Source organism: Eptesicus fuscus, chromosome 17, assembly GCF_027574615.1.
Source record: "Eptesicus fuscus isolate TK198812 chromosome 17, DD_ASM_mEF_20220401, whole genome shotgun sequence".
Lineage (NCBI taxonomy): Eukaryota > Metazoa > Chordata > Mammalia > Chiroptera > Vespertilionidae > Eptesicus > Eptesicus fuscus.
In genome coordinates this window covers 51,832,204-51,839,853 of record NC_072489.1, presented here as the reverse complement: position 1 = coordinate 51,839,853, position 7,650 = coordinate 51,832,204, and positions in this window count along the sequence as shown.

The following is a 7,650-nucleotide window of genomic DNA, read 5'->3' as shown; positions in this document are numbered from 1 at the left end:
CTGCCTTGGTTGCATATATTGAGCTTCCCAAATATTAGACCCAAGTAGAAGCTTCAGAAAAAGGCAAAAAAACACAACCTTGAGAATAATTTTAAGCCATCTTCCAGTCTTTAGAGGGTCCTTTTGGTACCCAGTGTGCATTGGCCAGGCTTCTTAAGCAGGGCTGGCATCTGTCCTGGCGTTTTACTTCTCTCTACTGCTACCTGCTGGTAGTAGATCTGCAGTGGCAACTTCCAGCACATAGACCACATGAGCATTCATGTTTCTAGGGTCAGAGCCTGAAAGGAGTCGGTGATTCTCAGCTCCAGTGACTGCCTATTGCAATCATGTGGGACGTTTTCTGAGAACTGTTTCCTAAGCCCCACTCCTAGAGATTCTGATTCTGTTGGGTCTGGGGAGGGGCCATGCACTGATATTTTTTGAAAAGCTCACCAGAAAATCCTAATATGTAGCCAGAGTTGAGAACCACTGACCTAATCAGTCAAATCTCACTAGTACAGATAACCAGAAGTTAATGTAACCATGAAAAATATGCATTCAATTTTTTAATATCTACACCAGGTACTCCAATTTATTTCATATCCTTAATACAATCTATTTCAACTCTGTAATTTTTATGGATTAGGAGAAGTTGAAATCAATCATTTTCTCTGTAAACTTTCAGAATTTTCATCCTGACCAAACAGGAATCCTGCCTAAAATAAGCCAGCTTTCATTATTTTATCACATTTTATATTATAAACTATGATGTAAATAAATGCTAGAAGTTATTATAAAAAACATATAATTCAGAAAGAGAAAACATATTAATATGTACTTCATATTAGTGTTCCTGTAAACTTAGCATTCCTTTACCACGTGTGTCCATGTTAGACTAAGAATCAGCGGCTTTCTTAATATTTTAAGTAGGCAGATTATAAAAGCAATTTATTTGAGATTTAATTTTTGTCTAGTCATGAAGAAAACAGAAAATTTGCAGGAGAGAATATAGTAAGTGCCAGGGCAACATGGCTCAGTGGTTGAGCGTCGACCTATGAACCAGGAGGTCACAGTTTGATTCCGGGTCAGGGCACATGCCCAGGTTGTGGGCTCGATCCCCAAAGGGGGGCATGAAGGAGGCAGCCAATTAATGATTTTTCATCATTGATGTTTCTATCTCTCTCTCCCTCTCCCTTCCCCTCTGAAGTCAATAAAAATATATTATTAAAAAGAAAATATAATAAGCTTTAAACACACACACACACACACACACACACACACACACACACACACACACACACGCCATGTATAGACCCTGTCTATTTTCACAAATTACAATGGTGGGAAAAGGGTTTGAATTTCTTAGAAGTGAATTTGACCAATGATTCAAAGAACATGTATTAGGTTAAGTAAATGTTTATCCTGGGTTCCCAGGAGACATTCTCTAGGCCTGCAGGTCAGAAGGCACCCCCACCCCCTAGCCAACCCCAATCTTCAATAGCCTCAAGGACAATGAAGCCTGCTCACTCTATGGCTCCTCATTATTGTCGGGTTGTTTTATATCTTGTTGGACAGAATGTCAGAATTTTTAAAAATATATATATGTATTTTTTATTGATTTCAGAGAGGAAGGGAGAGGGAGAGAGAGAGATAGAAACATCAATGATGAGAGAGTATCATTGACCAGCTGCCTCTTGCATTCCCCACACTGGGGAGTGAACACACAACCCAGGCATGTGCCCTGACTGGGAATTGAACCATGAACTTCTGGTTCATAGCTCAGTGCTCAACCACTGAGCCATGTCGGCCAGGCTGTCAGAATTTTTTTTATCATTGACTGTACCTGTGAGGCCTTGATCCTGTGACTTGCTAGACTTCCTGGTAGCAGTTGTGGCATTTTCTCCTTCACTGTGTGAACTTTCTGGAAAAAAAAAAAAAAAAGAAACCAAAATCAAACCAACCAACAACAACCCTACCTGGTATCTTTTGGCTTTTAGGCCTTTTTTTTAGCTTTTAAAATTTTAAGAACGCACAAAACATTCTCTGTCTTGTTAAGGTGTGTTTTTCCAGTCTCATGGAGGAGAATGGCCACTCTTAGCCTCAATGGCAATTTATGTTGGGAAAAATATTTATATAATGGACTCTATAACCCATTCCTTAACAAGATGAAGCTGAAGTTTTCACTGAACTGAAAAGATTTCCAATAATTATAGCTCTTATAAAAATAACCCAAGGAAATGTGAAAAAAGAAGCAGAGTAAATTCAGTTGTTTTTAGTCTGATTGCCTCATTTCAACCTGACTTAAGTTCTGAAAATATTGTGCAATTATTTATTTTCATGGCTGACGGAATGAGTTACAAAACTCGGGAGATGTGATCTTGAAATAATTTGAAAACAATCCGCCAGCCCAGTCTCTCACCTTTGTTTTATTAAGAGGCTTAGATTACAGTCCTGTGAATGTCCCAACATTGTCCTTTTGGATTTAGCCAAGATTCCAAGTCTGATCATTCAGAACAGATCTAGGGGAGGCAATGTGATTTTAAACGTTCTGTTAAAATCATTTTGTACATGAAAGGAACTAATGTTAGTGCGTTTCGGTGCTGAAAAGTAGACAGCCAGTTCCCAATTCCTGAGATTAGTGTCAATATCAAACAAAATGCTAACACGAAGATGAATTGTTCCACCCGATTCTATTTAAAAGTAAATGGGATTGCACACAGGGATCCAATCTATTTGATTTAAACACGATCGAATTGTTTGGGAGGGAAAGCTCATGATGGAGGCCAGATGGAGGCTTTAAATGGAGAAGGGGGTGGGGAACCAGAGAAGTTGTCGCTTATCTAAGGCTGCACAGTGCGTCGGCGGTGAAGGTCAGACTAAGTCCAGATGCTGTACTGTTCACCAACACCCCACTGTCTTGGGATCCCCCCTGTTGAATTCATTGGCAATGTTACCTTCTTTTTCGTTCTTTTAATAAATGCAGACCTCTCCAAGTTTTTTAACCAATTCCTTGCTTTTTCTAAATGGTGCACTTGCTCGTCTGCATGTTAAATTCCGGCGCTCTTTGTATCCAAAAGATGTTGCTAGGAAGTGTCTGATCCATGCCAACTACCTTGCAGAAATGCAGCAAAATTATGAAGTGAAAAATACTTGAGGCCTTTCAAGGGCACACATGTGGGATGTGTCTCAGGACAAAAACAAGTTATTCGAGAGATATTTGTTGGAAGGAGAAAGTCAAGATTATGCCGACAGGCAGAAACCACAAGCCAGCAAGACCCAGGGTCTTAGGGAGAACAGAAAATTCATGAAACTGTTTTGATATTCCCAGCATGCTGAGTATATTTTAAAATTTTAAATGAGTAATTTAAAGTATATGTATTTATTAATATAGTTACACTTAATTTTAGGGTACTTAACAAGTACAGTATTATTTTTTTTAAAAAAAAGAAGGGCATAATTAATTAAATAGCAACTAATATGCCTATTATTTAGAAAGTTCATTTTCAATTCAGATGTTGGTCAATAAAAATTCTTTCTAAAATAATATTGGCAGAAAATACCCAATCTCTATCAATTTTGTATGGAAAACACATCTATTATTATAATTGCTATGCTTTACCAGTATGTAAGCTCCATAAATGTAAGCCACAATTTTTACTTATTTTGTCTAATGATATACCTCTGGTGCCTTGAATGATACCTGGGATGTAATAGGTACTAGAAATATATTTGTTGAACCAATGACTTTTTTTAAAAAAAAAGATAGCCCTAGCCAATTTGGCTCAGTGGATAGAGTGTCAGCTGTGGACTGAAGAGTCCCTAGTTCGATTCTGGTCAAAGGCACATGCCTGGGTTGCAGGCTCGATCCCCAGTAGGGGGCATGCAGGAAGACCCCAAACATCTCTCATCATTGATGTTTCTATCTCTCTCTCCCTCTCCCTTCCTCTCAGAAAACAATAAAAATAAACAAACAAAAAAACAGATACAAGTTGGTTAGCAGATAGCCAGGACTACAAATTTGGAGGGCTTACCAAGATTAAATAGCATTTATTACTTGAATCTTATTTCCACTTTTAGGTTGAGGTTGGTCATTAGTTTAGGAATAAGAATGGATGTGGGGTTTGGCATGATTTCCCAGATCTTCAGCCCACGTGTTTGCAGCCACACATTCACCTCGACTGTTCAAAATGCCAGAGATGGCAATGGAAGGAAGCCTTATGTTTCATTCATCTTCATATCCTCAGGGTGTCTTGCACACTACAGGTATTCAATATACATCGATAGAGTTGCACTGGACTACTTAAGCTACTTAGGCAACTTAAGTTTTATTTTTTTTAAATATATTTTTATTGATGTGGGAGAGGAAGAGAGAGATAGAAACACCATTGATGATTGAGCCCGCAACCCGGGCATATGGCCTCCTGGTCCATAGGTTGACACTCAACCACTAAGCCACGACGGCCAGCTTAGGCAACTTAAGTTTTAAATGTAGCTTTCTATTTTTCTTGGGAAAGAATCGACATAAGGCCCGAACACATAGACATGCTGTTAGTCAGCCCTGCCGAGATGATTAAGCTCGGTTTTATTTCCAGACCTGAAATGAAAAGCAGTTAACATATGGGGAAATGCTGTGCAATTCCTCTCCACCTGCCAGCCATTTTCAAGGAAAGTGCTACCCACGTAATTTCCCATGAGGTTGGTTGTAGAATGGATTTATGTTATATTAAGATACTTTGCTTGAACAGTTCAATCTGAGGCCCCCTCAAGGGCCAGGTAGGTTGACACAAATTGGCTAAGCTTGCTCTCTGGTGCCCCACCTGACCCACTCACATTGCATAGCTAGGAAAACTGCAAGGCTGAGTTTTCACAGGAGGGCACCAGGGAAGGTTGAGCACTCAAGGAGGGGGAATAGGGAGTGTACCTCCCAACGTCTTCAGCACCCCTTCCTCAGAGCGAGTGCAGGAATTATTATTGAATGCTCACTCTCAACACAATTTACTTCCTTTCCAAATGCAGTCTTCTCATCTGAAGCCACGAGATCCAGAGTTTTCCCATCTGAAAACACTTATACTTTTGCTGGGTGATCACCTTGGTCTTGAATCATCAGCCTCCTGGGAAAGTCAACGCAGGGTGTAACAGCAGCAGCTTTGCCTGATGGTCGCAGGATCTTCAAGTGGTCGTTTCCTACTCTGCATTCTGGGCACAAACTCTCACCAAATGCTGGGGCCCCACCCTTGAAGGCACAGTATTTATGCCATGAAGTTGGGTGACAGGTTGACTGAGTCCTTCCATTGCAGATGAATAAAAACAGGTGTGGATGCTTCAAGCCATGGTGGTCACCTAAAGAGTAGTTCTTTCTGCCTGGCTGGTGTGGCTCAGTATTGGAACATCAGCCTATGAGCCAGGAAGTCATGGTTCGATTCCCAGTCAGGGCACATGCCCAGGTTGCAGTCTTGGTCCCCAATAGAGGGCATAGAGAAAGCAGCCAAATCAATGTTTCTCTCTCATCATTGATGTTTCTATCTCTCTCCCTCTCCTTTCCTCTCTGAAATCAATAAAAAAATATATATTTTTTAAAAAGTAGTTTTTTTCTGAACCTAAAAGGGCCAGTGATCAAAGGTGCTTTAATTTTGAAGCCAGATCACTTCTAGATCCCTAAAGTCACAGAGTGAAGCACTGGATTGTTCCATTTTGTGAAAGGCATCAAGGAAATGACTTCTTCTATCATGTCATTTGTCTAGCTTTAAATTTTTTAATTGCTTGGAGCAGGACTAAGTATATGACAGAACACACACATGCACCTGGGAGAAAGAAATAGAGGGGGGGAAATCAATAGGCACATGAGAAATTAGTCTAGAAATTAGAACAATATAGTAAAACTTGGAATGCTTTGTTAAACATAATGACATTAAAGAAATTTAGACTACAAAACAAAGATCTTAAAGAATCCTTGGGAAATGCATCTCTATAAAGTACTTCTTGTAGCTGCCATCTTTCTGATGGAAGTAAGTAAATAAATTTGCTTATTCATTGACCAGCCAACCTCTCCTTGTTCTTTCAACAAGGAATAACAGACAAATGAATAAGTAAAAAATATTGTTAGATATTAACTTTTAAAAAAGGAAGTATAATTTTCAAAAGGGGAAGAAAAGTAAATACTGGAAACCACCTTGATTTTATGTTGACATCAGGATATAATAAACAAAAAATGAAATCTATTGACATTGGGAAAAGTGAAATGATGCAGTAAATACCCAGGAAAGGTCAAATCAAATGAATTGGATTTTTTTTTCCCACCAAAGGGTAGGACAGCATTTATGCCATGAAGTTGAGTGACAGGTTGACTGAGCTTCTCAGCTCCAAGCCTGTACGAAACAGCACTGAATAAACACTTGTGTATTGATCCCAAGTGGAGGATTTTGGGTAATGATAAATGTTAGAACTCTATTAAAACTAGAGTCTCTGAAGGACTCATCTTCGTAACCAAAACCAAGTGGAGACGTGCTGTCCTGGGGGCACTGTGGCTGCATTCTGGGGAAGGCTCTGCACTGTAAGATTTTAACTAGTATTTCACTTTGACCTGCATTTATTATTATTCTGAGCACTCTTAAAGACCCCCAACCATACAAAGTGGTCAAAATATGGCTTTTCTTGCAAAGCATCCACAATCTATTGATAAATAACCTTAATAGGTTTACACACTCCAGAGAAAATAGATGTAAAGTGATGTGGGGACGTGCCTGGAGCAATCGATCCCACCTGAGAAGGGGAAGCAAAGAGATGGAGAAGGATGACTTTTGAGCTGGACCTTGTGGGTCGAGTGTTCACCAAGTAAGCAAATACTATATTAAAAGTGTTGACAGCGCTGTGCTTTGCTTTATTCGTATTCTTTCCTGTAATTCCTATATCACAGGGAGTTACGCAGGCAGTTCTGATAGGGTTTTGATGATCTGGATTGTCATCTACACTCGGCAAACTGGGGGAGAAGGATTGCAGTAGGAAGGGTGGTTAAGGATAGGAAAACGCTTTGAGGATAATGAATAATGTGCAGATGCCTCACAGCCAACATCAGACCACATGAAGAGAAGCATCTTCTGTGAACTGATGGTGACACTACCGTCAAATCTATTTATATAGCTCAGGAAATAAACACTGCATTGAACGCGTTCACAGCACTGCCTAATAAATCCATAACCCAGCTCAAGTTTGGCTCGTTTAAGCCGAGAGGAATCCTGGCAAAGTCCTCTGTGATTTCACCCACTTTGTTTGGAAGTGTGAGATATTAATTAAAGGAAAGCTGCATTACAGCATCCAGGCTGATCTGAGCTGGCAGCATCTTGCTAGCCATCTGGGACTGGTGAAGACCAATTGCTTCATAAATCGCTCGCTTTTTTAGTTCAAACCATCCTCCTCCTCCTCCTCTGCTTAGCTCATTTGCCAAACCTTCCGATTCCCTAACTGACCCTCACAGTTTGGTCATTGTTTAGGCTTTGCAAAACCTTTTCACTACAGTGTTAAAAAGTTGTGTGATTTGTGTGTGTGTGTGTGGGGGGGGGCAAGATAATGCGGTTGCAAGACAGTTTAGGAGAAATCAGGATTGGATTATCATGGAAGGCAAAAAAAAAAATTGTTCAAAGAGTTAGTTACCTTTCTTTAGAGCACAAGAAAACA